At 39.7% G+C, this 7,375-nt stretch overlaps 1 non-coding gene across 1 annotated transcript; it reads left to right on the forward strand.

The window, feature by feature from the left end:
* Positions 1-2,684: 2,684 nt before the first annotated feature.
* LOC114507206 lies at positions 2,685-2,867 on the forward strand. The gene has a single exon (XR_003685468.1). It is a non-coding gene; the product is annotated as a U2 spliceosomal RNA (small nuclear RNA).
* The last annotated feature ends 4,508 nt before the right edge of the window (positions 2,868-7,375 follow it).

Raw genomic sequence — 7,375 nt, forward strand, 5'->3', positions numbered from 1 at the left:
ATGTGCCAGGCACTGTCCTAGTTGTTATGCTGGTCAGTATGCTAGTGTGCCAAACAGACACAGTCCCTCCTAAGAAAGAATTTTAAATCATTTAAATTACATGACAAAAAAACTCATAAAACAAGTAAATAACTGTTCAGGATCACAGATTGTTTTTTATTTCCTGCAGAGGACATGTATGCATTAAGTAATTATTCCAAAATCAAATAAGTGATTATCTAAAAATTAAACAAATATTTGCTATTGAAAATTGATTCCAGCAGGAATCAGTTGGGTCATTTTTATTTTGATCTTTCTTGCCATATTGAGTCTTTAAGAATATATATTTTTAAACAGCTCTACAATGAGCTCCTTTATCTAAAGTATCAATTGTGGAAAAGAAACCCCAGAGGTTTCCAAAGGCCCAGATACTAAGAGGAGACTGAAAGTTTTGAAAGGGTCCCTTAGTAATGGAAATGCTAATGACTACTGGAATCCATTACTTTAATTGCTGTATTTTTGCAAATCTGAGATGATCTCATTCAATCCATCAAACACTGCTTTACATATCCAAGAGAACACAAATTTAAAAACAACAAAATTAATTAAGTTATTTTGTTTTCAATTCTAATTCTGAATGTCATAACAGCAAACAGAAACATTTTTTAAAATCTTAAAAAGAAACAACAAATTAAAACCACAATGTGCATCCACTAGAGTATAGAATGACTCAAATAAAAAGTCAGAAATTATCAAAGGTTGGCAAAGATATGTGCATTGTCCCTAGTCCCCACTGTAATTGTCACCTATTTCAGGCAGGAGCAAAAATTGGTACAAATGCTTTGAAAAATTGTATTACACTCTCTTATCAAGTTAAACCTAACTACCCTATCATTGCTATATATATGTCCAACAGAAATTAGTACATATTTTCACCAAAGGCATCTACAAAAATATCTACAGCAGCATTGTGCATAACACACTAAATTAGAAACAACCCAAGTATCCATCAACAGAACAGATGAACAAATCAGGATATGTTCATACTACTGTACACTGCTAGTCGGGAATGAAAAATAACACACTACTGCTATGTTCAACAACAAGGATGGATGTTTAATGAAAAAAAAAAAGGTACAAAATCATGCATGCTGCATAATTTCATTTCTATAAATTTCAAGCACAGGCTGAGAGGATGCAGCACCTTTTGGGATGCTGCCAACGTTCTAGATCTTGATCTGGGTTATGGGTCACCCGGGTGTATACATAGACAGATTCATTGAGCTGTATATTTAAAGTCTGTGAACTTTACTGCATGTAAACATTATCTTTAAACATTTAAAATGAATAAAACACAAGTAATTTGGCCTGTTGTAGTTCACATTTAGTCCCTCACTGAGCACAGCCACGGGAGGTGGCTGATGGATCCATTGGGGGGATTCTTGAAGGTCCCACCACCCTGCCACAACACTGACCACCAAATTCCTATGCAGTGTTACCTAACTCACCAAGTATCTATGGATAACACAACATGGTGGGCACTGCATAGCACAGACCCTTCACCTACCTTCCTCTTTCCTCTCTGTTTCACATTCAATTCTCACATCAACCCTGGTCTGCCATTCCTGCTTCTTCACTTTCTCCACTTAACCTCCACCCCCAACATATACAGTGGGGTTAGGGGGGAGGATCTTTGATCTGGGAACATTCCACAATCCAGAAGCAATGCCAAAAGTGGGTAGATTTCTAAACTATTGCCTGGAAAAGCCCTGGTTAGGATAATCCCTCTTAAGCTAAACCAGAGAAGTAAGGGGTCTCCTCCATGATGCCACAATAAAGCACTTACATGTTCCAGAAAGGTATAGCCTTTTCCTCTAGCCAGCACATGTTAGCATAGGAAAGTAGGCTGAGTTATTGGTTATTTTTATCACTTTTAAATAGAGAGTCCTTAAATGCATGAGATGATAAGCAAGTGATTTTCAAAAGGAACAATGATATAAAACAAGATGATAAAAGTGTACAGAAGGTGATTACTAGCAATTAATTAAAGCCCATGATCCACATTCAGAGTCCAGGCAGTAGTCAATGTCAAGGGAAACAGAGTGTGAGTGATAGAGTGGGCAGGAAAAGTGAGTTAATGGAGACAATGCAACAATGAGTTCATCTCAGGGATTTGCATTCTTCATGGGTAAACTGGACATTTTTCAAAAACAGCAGATGTGAGCACTGCATATAAAGTGTGAAATGTGTTCCCCTTCCACATGAAGAGTGTGGAAGAGCTGGGCTCCCACTCTGGGAAATATAAGCGCTGCTTTGGCCTGGACATGTCAGTCTCACTCGGTGGCCACATGGTCCCAGGGCTGTGCTGAAGTTTGTGTTTGAGGAGCTTACAGTCCTGGGTAGCAAAGTTTGCCCACTATTTCATGTGACAGCATTCTTTCTGGAGGCACCTGCAATCCCACTTCAGTCTCAGGAAGTCTGCTGTGTTGGTTGGCAAAAGACTGCCACCTTCTGATCAAAGGAACAAGGCTGCTCCCAACCTGTGATTGCTCATGCCCAAGTAGAAGCTTCAGTATATCACTTGGGCCCCTTTTCCTCTTGTCTTCCAAGCACCACAACATCACAGGCTTTCATAGAGAAGAAAAACATAATCTAGGTAAGAATGAGAAGCCTCCACCTTCTAGTTCCATACGTACCATCATCTGATCACTTCTCGGCCTTCTAGCTAAGATCAAGTGTAGCATATCTGTTCTTATCAGTTTAATATCTCCTATACCCTCTATCCAAGGACAACATATAAAATGGATTTTTTTGGCCCTGGCTGGGTGGCTCAGTTGGTTGGAGAGTCATCCCATAAACCAAATGTTTAGGGGTTTGATTCCAGGTCAGGGAATATACCTTGGTTGTGGGTTCAATCCCTAGTTGAGGAGCATACAGGAGGCAATCAATCAATGTTTCTCTCTCACATCAATGTTCCTGTCTCGTAGTCTTCCTTTCTCTCTAAAATCAATAAACATTTTTAAAAAATGAAAATAAATGGATTTTTGAGATGGGGGATGGAATAGGAGCTTGCTTTGTCCAAGCTGCACATCAACCCTTTATTGCAGTACCTCTGGGAATGCTACATCCCCCCTGGGGGCATTTCATTATCTGACTGTGAAGCATTCTCTGAATATTCTCTGAATGTCAGGGTCATCTCTAACAAGGCTTGGGGAAGACAGAAATAAATCAAGGTAGGCCTTGGTCAAACCCAGTGAGACTCAATCTCAGTTCGCAGTTCTCCCAGTTCTAAACCTGTGGTATAATAGACGATAGAGCTTTATCCCTGGTTCCTAGTACAGAGCTTCAAAACCTCTTAGAATTACTTGTGTAATGAGAGTGTCTGTTATGCTAATAAGGCAATCAGGGTGAGCTCCTAGCTGGTCACCAGAAAGACCAAGCACAGGAGTAGCCCCGTGTTGGAATTTTCAGCCACTCCGCCTCCAGGGTGGGGAGGAGGGCTGGAAAAGGAGTTTAATCACATGACCAATGATTCAGTCCATTGTGCTTATGTAATGAAGCCAAATAAAATCTCTGGACAATGAGGCTTGGTAAAGCTTCCTAGTTGGTAGACACATTGACATGCAGGGAGAGTGATGCCCCCGACTCCATGAGGAGATCCACGATCTGCATCCAAGACCCTTCCAGACCTTGCCCTGTATATATCCTTTATAATAAAAGTGCAACCATAAGCATAACACTTTCACTGAGCTCCTTTCCAATTCCTAGCTCGTCAGTCGCGGTAGTACCCATCCCAACACCCCTTCCCTTACTCACCCCTAAGTGTCCTCTTCTGAGTGTTTGGACCTCATTTCTTCACTTTTGTGATCTGCAGCCAACATGGGAAATGCCAAACACTTAGTGAGCTTTTAGTCTGTGCCAGGCCTTTACACATCTCCCCCTTACATGCATGCAACACCACGTAGGGGACATTACTATTGTCCCTGCTGTGCAGACAAGGAAGCTGTGGCTCAGAGAGGAACAGACATTTGCCCAAGGTCATGGAAGTTAATAAGTGGCGAGTCCTGCTTGCTCCACACCTGTGCCCTTCCATCCGCAACACCGCATCCCAAACAGAACTTCTCTCCTTCTTTCATTCCCTTTGCCCCCTCGGTCCCACACAGAATTCTTATCCTGTCACACTTCACCACTCTTTCAATAAATATTTGTTAACTTTTACTTGATTACAAGTGTGTTTATTTTTATTTTAGAACTGGAGGCCCTGAACAGCAGGAGCAAAGCAGAGACCAGTAAGAAACAAACTTGTTCTGCTCTCTGGAGGCTGGAGAATCTGTTACTTTTCCTACTGACCTTGTTAGCTAAGGTTAAATCTTGTTAGCTTTGAAAATTCCATGCTAGCCCCAAAGGAGGAGGAGATGACCCCAGGCAGCTGGGAGGGATCTCGACTCTAATTCCAAGGGAGGAAAACAGCTCCTCACTCTGATTGCTAGTGGTTGTTCGCTCAACAATTGTTATTTTAATCAATTTCCCTGGGTTCCGAGTACAGGACTGCAGCCTTCTAAGCATGGAGGAAGATTAAACACATAAATCACTTAATCACCCTTCCTCAACCCCCTCTAAGTATACAAGGTACTACAGAGAATTTCATCAATAATTAGCCCAAGGAGGAAGAGCATCTCCATCCATCTGATTTAAAGGCAAACTTCCGACAACTTCCCTCCTATTTTCTACCTCTATATTCAGCTTCTCGCAGTAGGTGACTAAACTCACCAGACTTCCTATGAAAGGGACCTAAATAGCACACTCCTCATCAGATTTAATTACATTCTTCCCTTTCCTTACACAAGTCTGTCATTTTTAAACTGTCTACAGCAAAAATAGACATCTAAATGTTAAAAACCATGAATTGGGACAGAAAAGGGGAAAATTGGCTTCTACAAGAGTCCCTTATAATCCTTCTTTTGACTTAAAAAGATACTATGATTCTCTCTGAAGGCAAATTGAGAATGTATTGTCATCTTTCTTTTTGGAGGTTTAAGGGTAGATTAAATTATTTTTTTCATTTTTTAAATTTTGGTAAAATATATGTAATATGAAATTTGTCATTGTAATAATTTTTAATTGTACAATTCAGTGGCATTAATCACATTCACAATGTTTTGTGAATCATCACTACCATCTACAATATTTTCATTTTTTTATTATCCCAACCAGAAACTCTGTAACCACTAAGCGCTTTTACATTTCCTCTGCCCCCTCCCCTAGTAACCACTATTTTACTTTCCGTATATGAATTTGTCTATTCCAGATGTTGCATATAAGTGGAATCATACAATATTTTCTTTTGTGTTTGGTTTATTTCACTTAGCATAATGTTTTTAGGGTTCATCCATGTTGTAGTAAGTATTAGACTTCATTCCTTTTCATGGCTTAACAATTCTGTTGCACGTATGTGCCACATTTTGTTTAATTCATTCATCTGTTGATGACACTGGGGTTGTTTCCACCTTTTGGCTGTTGTGAATAATTCTGCTATTAGTATTTGCATACAACTATTTGTTTGAGTTTGTGTTTTAATTCTTTTGGGTATATACCTAGGAGTGGAATTAATACATCTTTTTACAACAGTACAGGCCTGCATGGGTCTATACTTGTTCGGCCATAAGACCTTCATGTTTCTGTGTTTGCCAATCCCTTTTCCCTCTGTTCATCCCTCTTTATCCCACCTTCCCCTAGAGTTGACTAGTCTTTCTTTTCGGTCCATGTGTCTCCAGACATTTTTCTTATGCGTTACTTAAATTTACAACCATACAGAAAATACATAGTATTTTGTAGCTACTTTTTTAAAATTAAAAAATTACTGTTGTTTAGTCACAGTTATCCCACCTTTTTCCCCATTGCTCACCCCTACCTCATCTCCCCACTCTCACAATCAATCCTTGCCCCTGGCATTTTCTGAGCCCATGAGTCCTCTGTTCATGTCTCTTTGCCTGCCTCTTCCCCTTCTTTCCCTTGTTATCCACCTTCCCTCTGGTCACTGTCAGTTTGTTCTTTATTTCCAAGTCTCTGGTTCTATTTTGTTCACTTGTTTGTTTTGTTGATTAGGTTCCACTTATAGGTGAGATCATATGGTATTTGTCTTTCACTGTCTGACTTATTTCATTTAGCTTAATGCTCTCCAGTTTCGTCCATGCTGTCGCAAAGGGTAGGAGTTCCTTCTTTCTGCTGTGTAGTACTCCATTGTGTAAATGTACCATAGTTTTTTGATCCATTCATTTACTGATGGGCACTTATGTTGTATCCAGCACTTGGCTATTGTAAATTGTGCTGCTATGAACACTGGGGTGCATAGGTTCTTTTGAATTGTTGTTTCAGGATTCTTAGTGGAATTGCCAGGTCAAAAGGCAGTTTCATTTTTAGGTTTTTGAGGAAATTCCATACTGTTTTCCACTGTGGCTGTACCAGTCTGCATTTCCACCAACAGTGTAGAGTTCCCTCTTCTCCACAACCTGGCCATCACTTGTTTGTGGATTTGTTTATGATGGCCATTTTCACTGGTGTGAAGTGATATCTCACTGTGGTTTTAATTTGCATCTCTCTGATGACTGGTGATGCTGAGCATCCTTTCATATGTCCCTGGGCTCTCTGTATGTCCTCCTTGAAGAGGTGTCTGTTCAGGTCCTTTGCACATTTTTTAGTTGGATTGCTTGTCTTCCTGGTGTGGAGTTGTGTGAGTTCTTTACATATTTTGGAGATCAAACACTTGTCCAAGGTGTTATTGGCAAATATGTTCTCCCATGTGGTTGGTTCTCTTTCTGTGTTGTTGATGTTTTCTTTAGCTGTGCAGAAGCTTTTTAGTTTGATGTAGTCCATTTGTTTATTCTTTCCTTTATATCCCTTGCCCTAGGGGATGTATCGGTGAAAACATTGCTGCATGGGATATCTGAAATTTTCCTGCCTATGTTCTCCTCTAGGATTTCTATGGTGTCACAACTTATAATTAAGTCTTTTATCCATCTTGAGTTTATTTTGGTGTATGGTGTAAGTTGGTGGCCTGGTTTCATTTTTTTTTCCATGTAGTTGTCCAGATCTCCCACACCATTTGTTGAAGAGGCTATTTTTACTCCATTTTATGTTCCTGCCCACTTTGTTAAATATTAACTGACTATATTGACATGGGTTTATTTCTCTCCTCTCCAATCTGTTCCATTGGTCTATGTGTCTGTTCTTATGCCAGTTTCAGACTGTTTTGATTATAGTGGCCTTGTAATATCATTTGATATCAGGTATTGTGACCCCTCCTACTTTGTTCTTCTTTCTCAAAATTAGGGGTCATTTAGAGGCTATTAGGGGTCATTTATGGTTCCATATAAATTTTTGAAATATTTGTTCTATG

Source organism: Phyllostomus discolor, chromosome 9, assembly GCF_004126475.2.
Source record: "Phyllostomus discolor isolate MPI-MPIP mPhyDis1 chromosome 9, mPhyDis1.pri.v3, whole genome shotgun sequence".
Classification (NCBI taxonomy): domain Eukaryota; kingdom Metazoa; phylum Chordata; class Mammalia; order Chiroptera; family Phyllostomidae; genus Phyllostomus; species Phyllostomus discolor.